General features: G+C 42.5%; 1 protein-coding gene across 5 annotated transcripts in view; it reads right to left on the bottom strand.

Moving 5' to 3' along the window:
• Positions 1 to 12,382, bottom strand: part of gmeb1 (glucocorticoid modulatory element binding protein 1) — an 86,904-nt gene that overhangs the window by 45,580 nt on the left and 28,942 nt on the right. The window lies entirely within an intron of this gene.

Here is a 12,382-nt window from a genome sequence, read left to right as displayed (position 1 = left end):
GTATGTGCGATAACCTCTCTACTTCACATTGCCGCCATTGCCCTGTGCTGATGTTAAAGCTTCCTCTCAACCACCTAAATGGAAAAGGAAAATGATGGCAATCGGCGAAAAAGTACAATTTTAGATTTAATCAAAGATGCCAGATGTTACGCTTTTGCCATTATGGCATGAATGAATCAGTGGTGCGCTACATAGAGAAGGTTGTAACATGCGTAAAACCACTTCAATAACTTTCAATAAGGAAACGAAATGTGTGTCCACAAAATAAGGGGATTGTTCAAAATGGAAGTTGAGTTCCCTTTGTGGACAGCGGATTGCAGAAAAACGGCCCAATGACAATGACGAAGGGGAAGATGATAAAGATCGTTGAAAAAGTAAAACTTTTGAATATGATCAAAGATTTCAGAAGTTACGCTTTTGTAATGCCTTGATGGTGTGAATGAATCAGCGGTGCGCTACATAGCGAAAGATGTGGTAAACATCCGTAAAACCGCTTCAACAACTTTTAATAAGGAAGCAAAATGTGTGGTGACTCCGTGAAATAAGAGGACTATTCGAAATGGAAGCTGTGTTCGCTTAGTGGACAGCGGATTGCAGAAAAATAGCCTGGTGACGATGATGATGAGGCTGAAGAAAGAGCTGACGAACCGCAAGATGCAAAGAGGGGTTCACTCCCTCATGGATGAGGCTTTTCGGCAAGCAAAGGATGGTTTGAAAAATTTCAAAAGCCTTACGTTCTCAGAAGCCTGCGACATTATTGTACAACCTTTCGAGCTTAGCAATTGTGTTTATGGGGTTATGTCCTACAGTGGAATTTTTATGCAGCAGGAAAAAGAAAGGCAAAACCATGTTTTTCTTAAAGATAATAACCTCAGTTACACCGTCAGCACTGTTGGATTAATTGGATTAATTGTAAATAAAGTGCTTAAACAATGTGATGTGACGAAGAAAGGCACATTGGTGGGACGGATGGGACGTCACAATGGTGAGACGAAGGTGACGTCACAATGGTGTGTCATTACCATTCTGAGCTCTACAGATGTCACGTGCTTAGTTTGTTTGTCACTTACTGTACTGCAATAAAAATGGTGTTTTATTGTTATTGTTTAACGAGACACGTACTATTGTAATTTTTGTCTCAAGTATGCAAAACATAAAATGTTGTACTGTTGACAAATTTTAAAGATTTTGGTACCCACACACACACACATGCAGGCACGAAAACTCACACACACGCACGCACACAAACAATTCCCCATCTCAAAGCTACATAGGCAGAGCCTCAAGCAGAAATCTGAGTGATGAATGGTAACTATACATAAATATAATACAGGAAGTGTTTTATAATTTTGATTTATATTATAAATTTAGAATACTTTGTTGTGTTCATAAAGTTGTATAATAATTTAACTAAATACCTCTTTTTGTCTCAAATATGTAAAGTACAACTACTGTTTCCATATTTTAAACGTTCTGGTACTGACATAAACATACATCCCCGGTACTTCGCGGTTTTTCACTTTTCGCGTGTGGTTCTGGTCCCAATTAACTGTGAAAAATGAGGGATTACTGTACTTCATTAGTTCATTATGAGTAACAACATTTAAGATTTTGGAACTCAGCATGAGCAGAAGCTGTGCTGTCTATTAAAGAGAGATTTTAAGACTTAGTGCAACATATGGTCCTCAAAATACAAAAGGCCGCGAACAAGAACCGCAAATGGACAAGGGGACACTGTATATTACTATGATCACGCAATAAAAGATTTATATGATTGCATGTTCATAACCGCCTTCTGAGAGAAACCATACCAAAAATAAGGACCACGATAAAAAGTTTGACACCCCTGATGTAATGCGAACCCTTTGAAACAATTCAAGATTGGTCTTCGATTCAATAACTTTTTAGCCAAAAATTCAAACAGCGTGACACTGAAACAAATATCTGGATGTTTGTGTGTCCCGATGATCCGAGGGGCTAAGTTGTATGAGGCTTCATGCCTCTGGTAGGGTCAACCATGGCAAACAAGTCCGATTTGTGGGACCAGACAAAGTATGACTCCAAAACCCCAAAGATGACGACAAAAAATGAATCTTGGTATCCTTTGCCCGGACGCCGTTCACCGGAGTCCCACTCTGGAGCCAGGCCTGGAGGTGGGGCTTGAAGGCGAGTGCCTGGTGGCCGGGCCTGCACCCATGAGGCACGGCCGGGCACATCCCAAAAGGGTAACGTGGGTCCCCCTTCCCATGGGCTCACCACCTGTGAGAGGGGCCATAGGGGTCGGGTGCAATTTGAGCTGGGTGGTGGCCAAAGGCTGGGACTTGGCGATCTGATCCCCGGCTATAGAAACTAGCTCTAGGGACATGGAATGTCACCTTTGTGGCAGGGAAGGAGCCCGAGTTGGTGCGTGAGGTCGAGAAGTTCCGTGTCCGTTGTGTCTGCTTATGCACCAAACAGTAGTGCAGAGTATCCACCCTTTTTGGAGTCCTTAGAGAGAGTGGTGGAGAGCGCCCCCTCTGTCGACTCCATCATTCTGCTGGGGAACTTCAATGGCCACGTGGGCAACGACAGTGAGACCCGGAAGGGCGTGATTGGAAAGAACGGCCCCACTGAACAGAACTCGAGTGGTGTTATGTTATTGGACTTCTGTGCTCATCATGGATTGTCCATAAATACAATGTTCAGCCATAAGGTTGTTCACATGTCAGTGAACAGTGGGAGTTCGATAATCGACTTTGTGATCGTGTCATTGGGCTTGCGCCCGCATGTCTTAGACACTTGGGTGAGGGGAGGGGCAGAGCTGCCAACTGACCACTACCTGGTGATGAGTTGGCTCAGATGGTGGGGAAGATGCCAGTCCGACGCGGCAGGCCCAAACGTATTGTGAGGGTCTGCTGGGAACGGCTGGCAGATTCCCCTCTCTCAGAAGGAATGTCAACTCCAACCTCCAAAAGAACTTTGCTCACGTCGTGGAGGAGGCGGGGGACATTGAGTCCGAGTGGACGATGTTACGCCCTACAATGCTGAGGCGGCCGACTGGAGCTGTGGCCGTAAGATGGTCGGTGCTTCTTACAATCGTACAATTGTAGCAGGGTTTTTTTTCTATAGATGAAAGATGGCGCCACACAAGGATACAGCAGTTTATGGGCCTCCCTTTCAGTACTTCCATTTGTATTTTGTCTGTTTTTTCCAGTCACTTTACTCACGTATAGCTCAGTACTAAATTGCTACACCCACCAGGAATTTTAGACTTTGGATACTGACACAAAATAGTAATTTTAAATGACTTTCACAGCAAACACATTACAGATAGGCTAGCGAGACTGCCGGGCTTAAAATTATTAATGATTAAAATGGACATATTGGGCCTGCCTCCTCTCATGTGCGCCTATATCAAGGACTTTTTGACCAACAGACCCCAGACTGGGAGATTCGGCTCCCAACTATCTTCCACCCATTCACCGAGCACTGGTCACAAGAGGGCTGCATGCTGACCCCTCTCAGAGGCGTGTAAGACAGCATGTACAGAGAGCATTCCAGGATGCACCATGTCAGGAAAGGAAGTGTTTGTCAACAGCTCAGGGAAGGCTCTCTGTAATTGTCGAAACGAATCCTGTGTGGGTGTTAGACCCCTTGGAAGAATCATGTAAATTGACAATGCTCATGGTCCCAGACTGCCCCGTAAATTTGAAAACAAAAAAAAAAAAAAACAGGATTGGGTTTAGTTCCCTCTCCGAAAGGAAATATAGAAATAAAAAGAAAAAAAGAATTACTGGGAGGACAGATAAAAGTCTTACAAAATAGAAACCCAGCACGCTATTATTATGCCTTAGATATTCCAAACAAACCTCCCACAAGAACAGGAGAGCTCCTGCTGCAAACAGCTCGAGACATGACTCACACCATGTGACTATGTAGAATAAGTGTCTGTGCTCTTAACACACACAAAGTGTTTAACATTCTAGTTTGAAGCTCAAATCAAACACACAACAGGGCTTCTCGGCGTGGAATACGTTCACTTGTGACTTCCAACATTTTAAGCAGCAGCGATCAAAATCAAGTCCCAAAACCAAAAGATTTTATTCTGCTTGGGTACTTAATCCAAGATGTAAGTAAAATGGGGTTGAAGCATGTCTGTACACCGAGGCTAAAACCTCGAAGGGCTTAAACAATCAGTGTAGCAAATCCTAGCACATGGCAAATTCATAGAAAAAAATAAAAAACAGACATCCAAATAACATTTAGTAATGCAACAACTTACCCCAATCTACTGAGGTTACTTTCTCAACGTCACAAGTGGTCGCAACCTGGTCGCAATGCTAATAGATTACGCTCAAACAAAGGTAAAGTCTGGACATGATTGAACATACCCCATCCAAAGCCTAGGCATGCCCAAACCTGCCCCATCTAAGATGTAGGACACTGCCTAGCTCAGGGGTCAGCAACCCATTATGTTGAGCGATATATGACCCACAAAAAATGCAGTGTCTACATTAGGCAACTATCCAAATGACAATGAGCATACATGATTAAACATGAATTGTTCCTGCAGCGCATCCTGCAGAGAATTTAAGGTTAACTTTAAATTGTTTCCTTGCGTTGATGAAATTATAGAAATATCATTTTAATCATTTATTTTAAGGATTCAAAAAATCAAAATGGAACATCTGACCTGTAATGTCAGACCTTCCAATGGAAATAAAATGCAGTCCTCTTTACTTTCCCCCCTTATCTGAGCAACAAACAGAGTAATAAAAGAAAGCCTGCAACTATAAAAATAAAACAGCAGCCTTTTGAAAAGGTAATTTCAATTAAAATAAGCCAATTCAATCCATCTATTTTCTGAGCTGCTTATCCTCACAAAGGTCTCTTCTCTTTTCCTCTGGTGGCGGCAACAGACAAAAATGAATTGGTTACATTTGCACGAGTATGATAAATTCCTCTGCAATGAAAACAGAACCTGCTTATATAACATAGCAGTACCATATTGAAACCTTACCCTAAACCTAACCCTAACCCTATTAAATTAAAATAATACAGTTTAAGTTTGATTTCTGTGCATTACTAATTTTTCAACAAGTGGTAAGTCAAAGCAAGGTAAAAAGCTGCATCCTCTTTTGTTACGTACAATACAAGGCAGCCATCCTTACACCTTTGCAAAAAATCGCTGAGTAATTACCCTCAGAAATTGATTAATTTAATGTAGGTTATACGAACAATCTTACAAAGGATTTTAACGTTGGTGTATGTTACGCTTTAACATCATAGGGGCATTAAAACCCGTCCCAAGGGTCTTACTCCTAGGTTCACAGATGAAACCAAGGAACTTAACCATGTCGGAAGCTTGAGTACAAATGGCATGCGACTAAACTCGAGGTCTTCCATCATGCATGAGAGGATAGTTGAGTGAAATAGAAACTAGTGCTTATTTTTACTCAAATAAATTTTCAAGAATAACCTGCCTGAATAAAATTGACCCTAACTAGTTATTTGGTGCAGTACCAATATTAAAGCAGCTCAATTCCAACATTTCCCCCTTTTCAGCTAATGGTTCCTTGCAGGTTTTTTTTTTTTCAACTATAACAATTTAGGAATTAGGAATGGGAATACACCTTAAAGGGGAAGTCCACTCAATAAAATTAACAATGTATCAGATAGGCATGTCAATGGTACTGTAACTTTGAAATAAAGATTTTCATCAGATATCATTTAAGGTTGTTTATATCGGCAATTTTGAATGTTCCCGGTCACTGACATTTTGGTGAGTCACATGACCTACGTGCGCGGATGTGACTTGTCATGTGCTCAACCTGAGGCTCGGTTACGTTCCAACAGTTATTGTCAGCGCTGATTTATTGGATTTATCCTCATCTGACGAAGAAATAGAAGTATTGGTTGATCGGGAAGACAGAAGAATACGACCATACAGATATGAATCTGTGGCTGTCAATAATGTTGAATATTCGGATGGTTCTTCAGAGGGTAATGACGCAGAGGCTGACTAATCAGAGGCCTATGCGCGGGACATAAGTGCGTAAAATGCCGGCTGCCCGAACTCGCTCGCACCTTATAAAAAATAATTTGTGCATCATGAAATGGATTGAAATAAACGTGTGATTTATCTATGTATTTTTTTCTTATTTTATAAACTTTGAACCTTACTTTTCTACATTAATTACAGATGTAGCAGGAAGCATCTTCTGCACGAGATGTTGCCATTGAATCAACAGATGCTGAATCTCCATCTTTGGTACATTCTAAAAATTGACAGCCTGATGAAGTCCCTGTTCATGAGAAAGGAACAGATACAGTATATCTGACTGGGGAGTGGAACATGTATTTCAACCACAGGTCGACATGCTCATACTGAAAGACTAAAAAGGCATTAAGTGCAAATGTTATGAGAGAAACGTTTACATAAAATGTAAGGATACAGTTCAATAATAATGCTATGATTTTTAGTTCTGTGGTATATGTTTATTTCATATACAAACTTATACATCAAAGACTTAATTTACACAAACTTACACAATTTAAACAACACGAAAATATTCTGGATGTAGACCATGTAAATCCTGTGTACTCTTTGCCATCTGGATTAAGAAAGATGCCACGAATCTTTGACACACAGCAGAATGAAAGTGACATGTGGTTATTTCTGCCTACAATTCCCAACACCGTATCACAAGCTGCCTATAGGCAGTATGTCTCAATAACCCAAAAATAAGAAAACAAACTCACGTGACACTTTTCCTGTATGGGACTTTGTTTGAACAAGCATTGAATGAACAAATTCTGCTTTTAGCAGAAACAATAATGATAAAAGTAATTCTTTATTTTGAATAATCGGAATGTAAATGGAAAAAAGATGGGCTGATTAGGAGAAATCATAATTTTTAAAATAGCTCTTACTCGTGTTGTGGAAAATCCAGTCGCTGCTGATACGGTTGCCTGAATTGGAGATGGGCAACCTCAAGTGTCTATGGTTTCAGACAGCTGGCAATAAATCCTGGGAGCTCTGTCAATGGATGGTCTGGATAATCTGCCATTTTCTGGTGTTCACTCTCATGGCAACAAAAACATTCTTCTGTTGTTTCCATGTGGATTCAGCCTGTGCATGCACACCTGTGGATATAATAAAAAATTGGAAAAAAAAATCTGTTCACATTCATAATATTCTACATGTCAAAGACCCATATCAGTCCAGTACAAAGAACCATCCACCTCATTTAAATTTCTATTTTGAGCATTTAGTCCCCAAACAAAACCACAAGATACCAGTTTAAAGCTTTTCAGTTTAGCGGTTTTGCTCATGACATGTTGGGAAAATTGTGACTAAAATGGGGTGCATGGTTCTGGGTACTGTCTGGTTATGACTCCAAGATTTGGCATCAGTTTCTTCTTTTCCTTTCAGTCTATCCCGTTAAGGGTCGTCACAGCGCGTCATCTTTTTCCATATAAGCCTCTCTCGTCCATCTTCTTCTCTAACACCCACTGTCTTCATGTCCTCGCTAACAACATTCATCATCCTTTTCTTTGGTCTTCCTCTCGCTCTTTTTCCTGGCAGCTCCATCCTCAGCACCCTTCCACCAATATAGTCACTCTCTCGCCTCTGAACATGTCCAAACTATCCAAGTCTGCGGTCTCTAACCTTGTCTCCAAAACATCCAACTTTGGCCGTCCCTCTAATGACCTAATTTCTAATCTTATCCAACCTGTTCACTCCAAGCGAGAACCGCAGCATCTTTGGCATCAGTTTACCACATGAAATTATAGTTATGGTGAAGCAAGTTTTGACCAGCTATTGCTTTCAAATTAATGTGATTATTTTAAACATATTTTGTTCTTTAAAATCTTTCTTTGTGGCAAAGTGTGCGAAGATGGCAACGCGCAAGGGTGCAGCGGCTCTGAGCTCTCCAGTTTGGTGCTCTTTCTTTTTCGTTGTTTTGGAGCTAGTTGTGGATTTTTGTAAAGCCATGTTCAACTATAGTTTCTAGGACCTGATTGAGCAGGGACTGAAGCATAATTTCTCAATCACAAACGAATATCAAAAGAAAAACAATATTCCAGAGGACAGCGAGGACAGGATCTCTGTGGATAGCCAGTCTACCCAGCAAGCGACGGAGAAGGCAGAGGGAATGTAAACAAAAGGGAGGATGTCAGTCAGGCCCGGCTTTTAAGCTAAGGAAGTAAGTTAACAGACCACCGCTAGCGAGCATCTTTCTGATCAACGCAAGATCCATTGCCTACAAAATGGATGAAATGGAATTACAACTAACCACGAGCAGTTTTGTCCGAAACTGCAGTAATATGTTCATCACAGAGACGTGGCTACATCCGCGAATCCCCAATGCTGCAGTTTCACTAGCGGGTTGGATGCTACATCAGCAGGACAGAACCAAATTCCCCGGTAAGAGCAAAGGAGGAGGGCTTTGTTTTTATGTGCACAACGACTTGTGTTCTAACAGCAGGATCATCAACAATCACTGCTGCCTTGATTTAGAGGTCCTTGCAGTCTCATGCAGACCTTTTTATCTACCGAGGGAGCTAACTGTAGTAATTGTGGTAGCTGTCAATATCCCACTGAATCTTAACATTAGCACAGCACTTTGCTAGTGACTGTAAACAAACAACAGCTCACCCACCCCAATGAAGTATTTATTGTTGCTGGCGACTTCAATCAAGCGTGTTGAAAGAGTATTCTACTCAAATTCGTCCAGTATATGAAGTGTCTGACCAGAGGAGATAAAACCTTGGATCATGTTTACTCCAAAATTAAACATGCATACACGGCCACCCCCTCCCCCATCTTGCTGGATACGATCATCTTTGCGTCAACCTTGGCCTGACATACAAAGGAGGTTTCCTACAAAAACAAACAAGGCCTCCTGCAAAAAAAATTACAACACAACCTGAGAATGCACTCTCTCAGCTGCAGGACTATTTTTCATGCACTGTTTGAGACTTATTTGATTTGTTCGCAGATGACATTGTGATCTGCAGTAAAAGCAGGGAGCAGGCGGAGGACGAAGTAGAAAGATGGAGGCACGCACTGGAAAGTAGAGGAATGAAGATTAGTCGAAGTAAGACAGAATATATGTGCATGAACGAGAGGGGCTGAGGGGTAAGAGTGAAGCTCCAGGTAGAAGAGATGGCGAGGGTGGACGACTTCAAATACAAGGGGTCACCAATACAGAGCAATGGAGAGTGTGGTAAGGAAGTGAAGAAATGGGTCCAAGCAGGGCGGAACAGCTGGCGGAATGTGTCTGGTGTTCCATGTGACAAAAGAGGTTCAGCGAGGATGAATGGTAAAGTGTATAAAACACTTGTGTAAAACAGCGGCCATGATGTACGGATTAGAGACGCTGGCACTGAAGAGACAACAGGAAGCAGAACTGGAGGTGGCAGAAATGAAGATGTTGGGGTTCTCGCTCGGAGTGAGCAGGTTGGATAGGATTAGAAATGAGCTCATTAGAGGGAGAGCCAAAGTTGGATATTTTGGAGACAAGGATCGACAGAGGAGACTTTAATGGTTTGGACATGTTCAGAGGCGAGAGAGTGAGAATATTGGTAGAAGGGTGCTGAGGATGGAGCTGCCAGGCAAAAGAGCGTGAGGAAGACCAAAAAAAAGGTTTATGGATATTGTGAGGGAGGACATGAGAACAGTGGGTGTAAGAGAAGAAGATGCACGAGATAGGCTTAGATGGAAAAAGATGACATGCTGTGGCAACACTTAACCGGACAAGCCGAAAGGAAAAGAAGACAATATAGAGGGTTATAGCCATTCACTCAATAAACGGAAAAAAAAAAAAGAGTTACACTCAAGCATGCTCATAATTGTCATTGTTGTCAATTAATAACGGCATACAACATCAACATCATCTGGTGGTTCTTACACAACAGGGGGCACAAACCAGTGCAATCTGGAGGCTGGTCCCAAGCCTGGATAAATGCAGAGGGTTGCGTCAGGAAGGGCATCCGGCGTAAAAACTGTGCCTAACAAATATGAACTTTCATCTAAAGAATCCCATACCGGATCGATCGTGGTCCGGGTTAATAACACCCGCCTCTGACTGCTAACCTGCAGGGCGTCAGTAGAAATTCAGCTACTGTGGGTCGAAGACAAAGAAGAAACCGGATCCATCGTCAGAAGAAAAGGAGGAATGCACAGAGCCTACAACTGAGTGTAGGGGCTTTGAATGTTGGGACTATGACATTAAAAGCTCAGGAGTTGGTTGACATGATGATTAGGAGAAAGGTTGATATACCGTGCATCCAAGAGAGCACGTGGAAAGGTAGTAAGGCTACTTTAGGAGCAGGGTTTAAATTATTCTACCACGGAGTAGATGTGAAGAGAAATGGAGTAGGGGTTATTTTAAAGGAAGAGCTGGCTAAGAATGTCTTGGAGGTGAAAAGAGTACCAGATTGATTGATGAGACTAAAATTTGAAATTGAGGGTGTCATGTATAATGTGGTTAGCGGCTATTCCCCACATGTAGGATGTGTCTAGCTGAAGTGGTTCTGAGCATCCCAGACTTCAAGAGAGTTGTGATTGGTGCAGATTGTAATGGACATATTGGTAAAGGAAACAGGGGCGATGAAGAAGTGATGGGTAAATACGGCATCCAGCAAAGGAACTTTGAGGGACAGATGGTGGTGGACATTGCAAAAAGGATGGAGATTGCTGTAGTGAACACTTATTTCCAGAAGAGGGAGGAACATATAGTGACCTACAAGATAGAAGCACGGAGGTGGATTATATTTTGCACAGACGATGTAATCTGAAGGAGATTACTGACTGTAAAGTAGTGGTAGGGTAGAGTGTAGCTCAACAGCATAGGATGGTGGTGTGTAGGATGACTCTGGTGGTGGATAGAAAGACTAAGAAGACAAAGGTAGAGCAGAGAACCATGTGGTGGAACCTGAGAAAGGAAGAATGTTGTGCGGCATTTCGGAAAGAGGTGAGACAGGCTCCCGATGGACAGCAGAAGCTCCCGGAAGACTGGACTACGACAGCCAAGGTAATCAGAGAGACAGGCAGCAGAGTACTTGGTGTGTCTTTTGGTAGGAAAGGGGAGAAGGAGACTTGGTGGTGGAACCCCAAAATACAGGGAGTCATACAAGGAAAGAGATTAGCGAAGAAGAAGTGGGACACAGAGGACTGAGGAGACCGGTGGAGGTATGGAAGCAATTTGGAGAGATGGCTGTGGAGTTTTTGACCATCTTATTCAACAGAATACTAGCGGACGAAAAGATACCTAAAGAATGGAGGGAAAGTGTTCTAGTTCCCATTTTTAAGAACAAAGGCGATATTCAGAGCTGTTGGGAATTATAGAGGAATAAAATTGATGAACCACACAATGAAGCTTTGGGAAAGAGTAGTGGAGGCTAGACTCGGGGCAGAAGTAAGTATCTGGGAGCAACAGTAGGGTTTCATGCCGAGAAAGAGTACCACAGATGCATTATTTGCCTTGAGGATGCTAGTGGAAAAGTACAGAGAATGTCAGAAGGAGCTACATTGTGTCTTTGTGGATCTAGAGAAAGCCCATGACAGAGTACCAAGAGAGGAACTGTGGTACTGCATGCGTAAGTCTGGTGTGGCAGAGAAGTTTGTTAAAATAGTACAGGACATGTATGATGGCAGCAGAACAATGGTGAGGTGTGCCTTAGGTGTGACAGAGGAATTTAAGGTGGAGGTGGGACTGCATCAGGGATCAGCTCTTAGCCCCTTCCTGTTTGCAGTGGTAATGGATAGGCTGACAGATGAGGTTCGACTGGAATCCCCTTGGACCATGATGTTCGCAGATGATATTGTGATATGCAGTGAAAGGGAGCGTGCAGAGGAACAATTAGAAAGATGGAGACATACACTGGAAAGGAGAGGAATGAAGATTAGCCGAAGTAAAACAGAACATATGTGGGTGAATGAGAAAGATGGAGGGGGAAGAGTGAGGCCACAGGGAGAAGAGACAGCGAGGGTGGAGGACTTCAAATATTTAGGGTCAATAATCCAGAGCAATGGTAAGTGTGGTAAGGAAGTGAAGAAACGCGTCCAAGCAGGTTGGAACAGCTGGCGGAAGGTGTCTGGTGTGTTGTGTGACAGAAGAGTCTCTGCTAGGATGTAGGGCAAAGTTTACAAAACAGTGGTGAGGCCGGCCATGATGTACGGATTAGAGACAGTGGCACTGAAGAAACAACAGGAAGCAGAACTGGAGGTAGCAGAAATGAAGATGTTGAGGTTCTCGCTCGGAGTGAGCAGGTTGAATAGGATTAGAAATGAGCTCATTAGAGGGACAGCCAAAGTTGGATGTTTTGGAGACAAGATTCGAGAGAGCAGACTTCGATGGTTTGTACATGTTCAAAGGCGAGAGAGTGAGTATAT

Source organism: Syngnathoides biaculeatus, chromosome 1 (genome assembly GCF_019802595.1).
Source record: "Syngnathoides biaculeatus isolate LvHL_M chromosome 1, ASM1980259v1, whole genome shotgun sequence".
NCBI lineage: Eukaryota > Metazoa > Chordata > Actinopteri > Syngnathiformes > Syngnathidae > Syngnathoides > Syngnathoides biaculeatus.
This window is presented reverse-complemented; position numbering and strand designations above follow the sequence as displayed.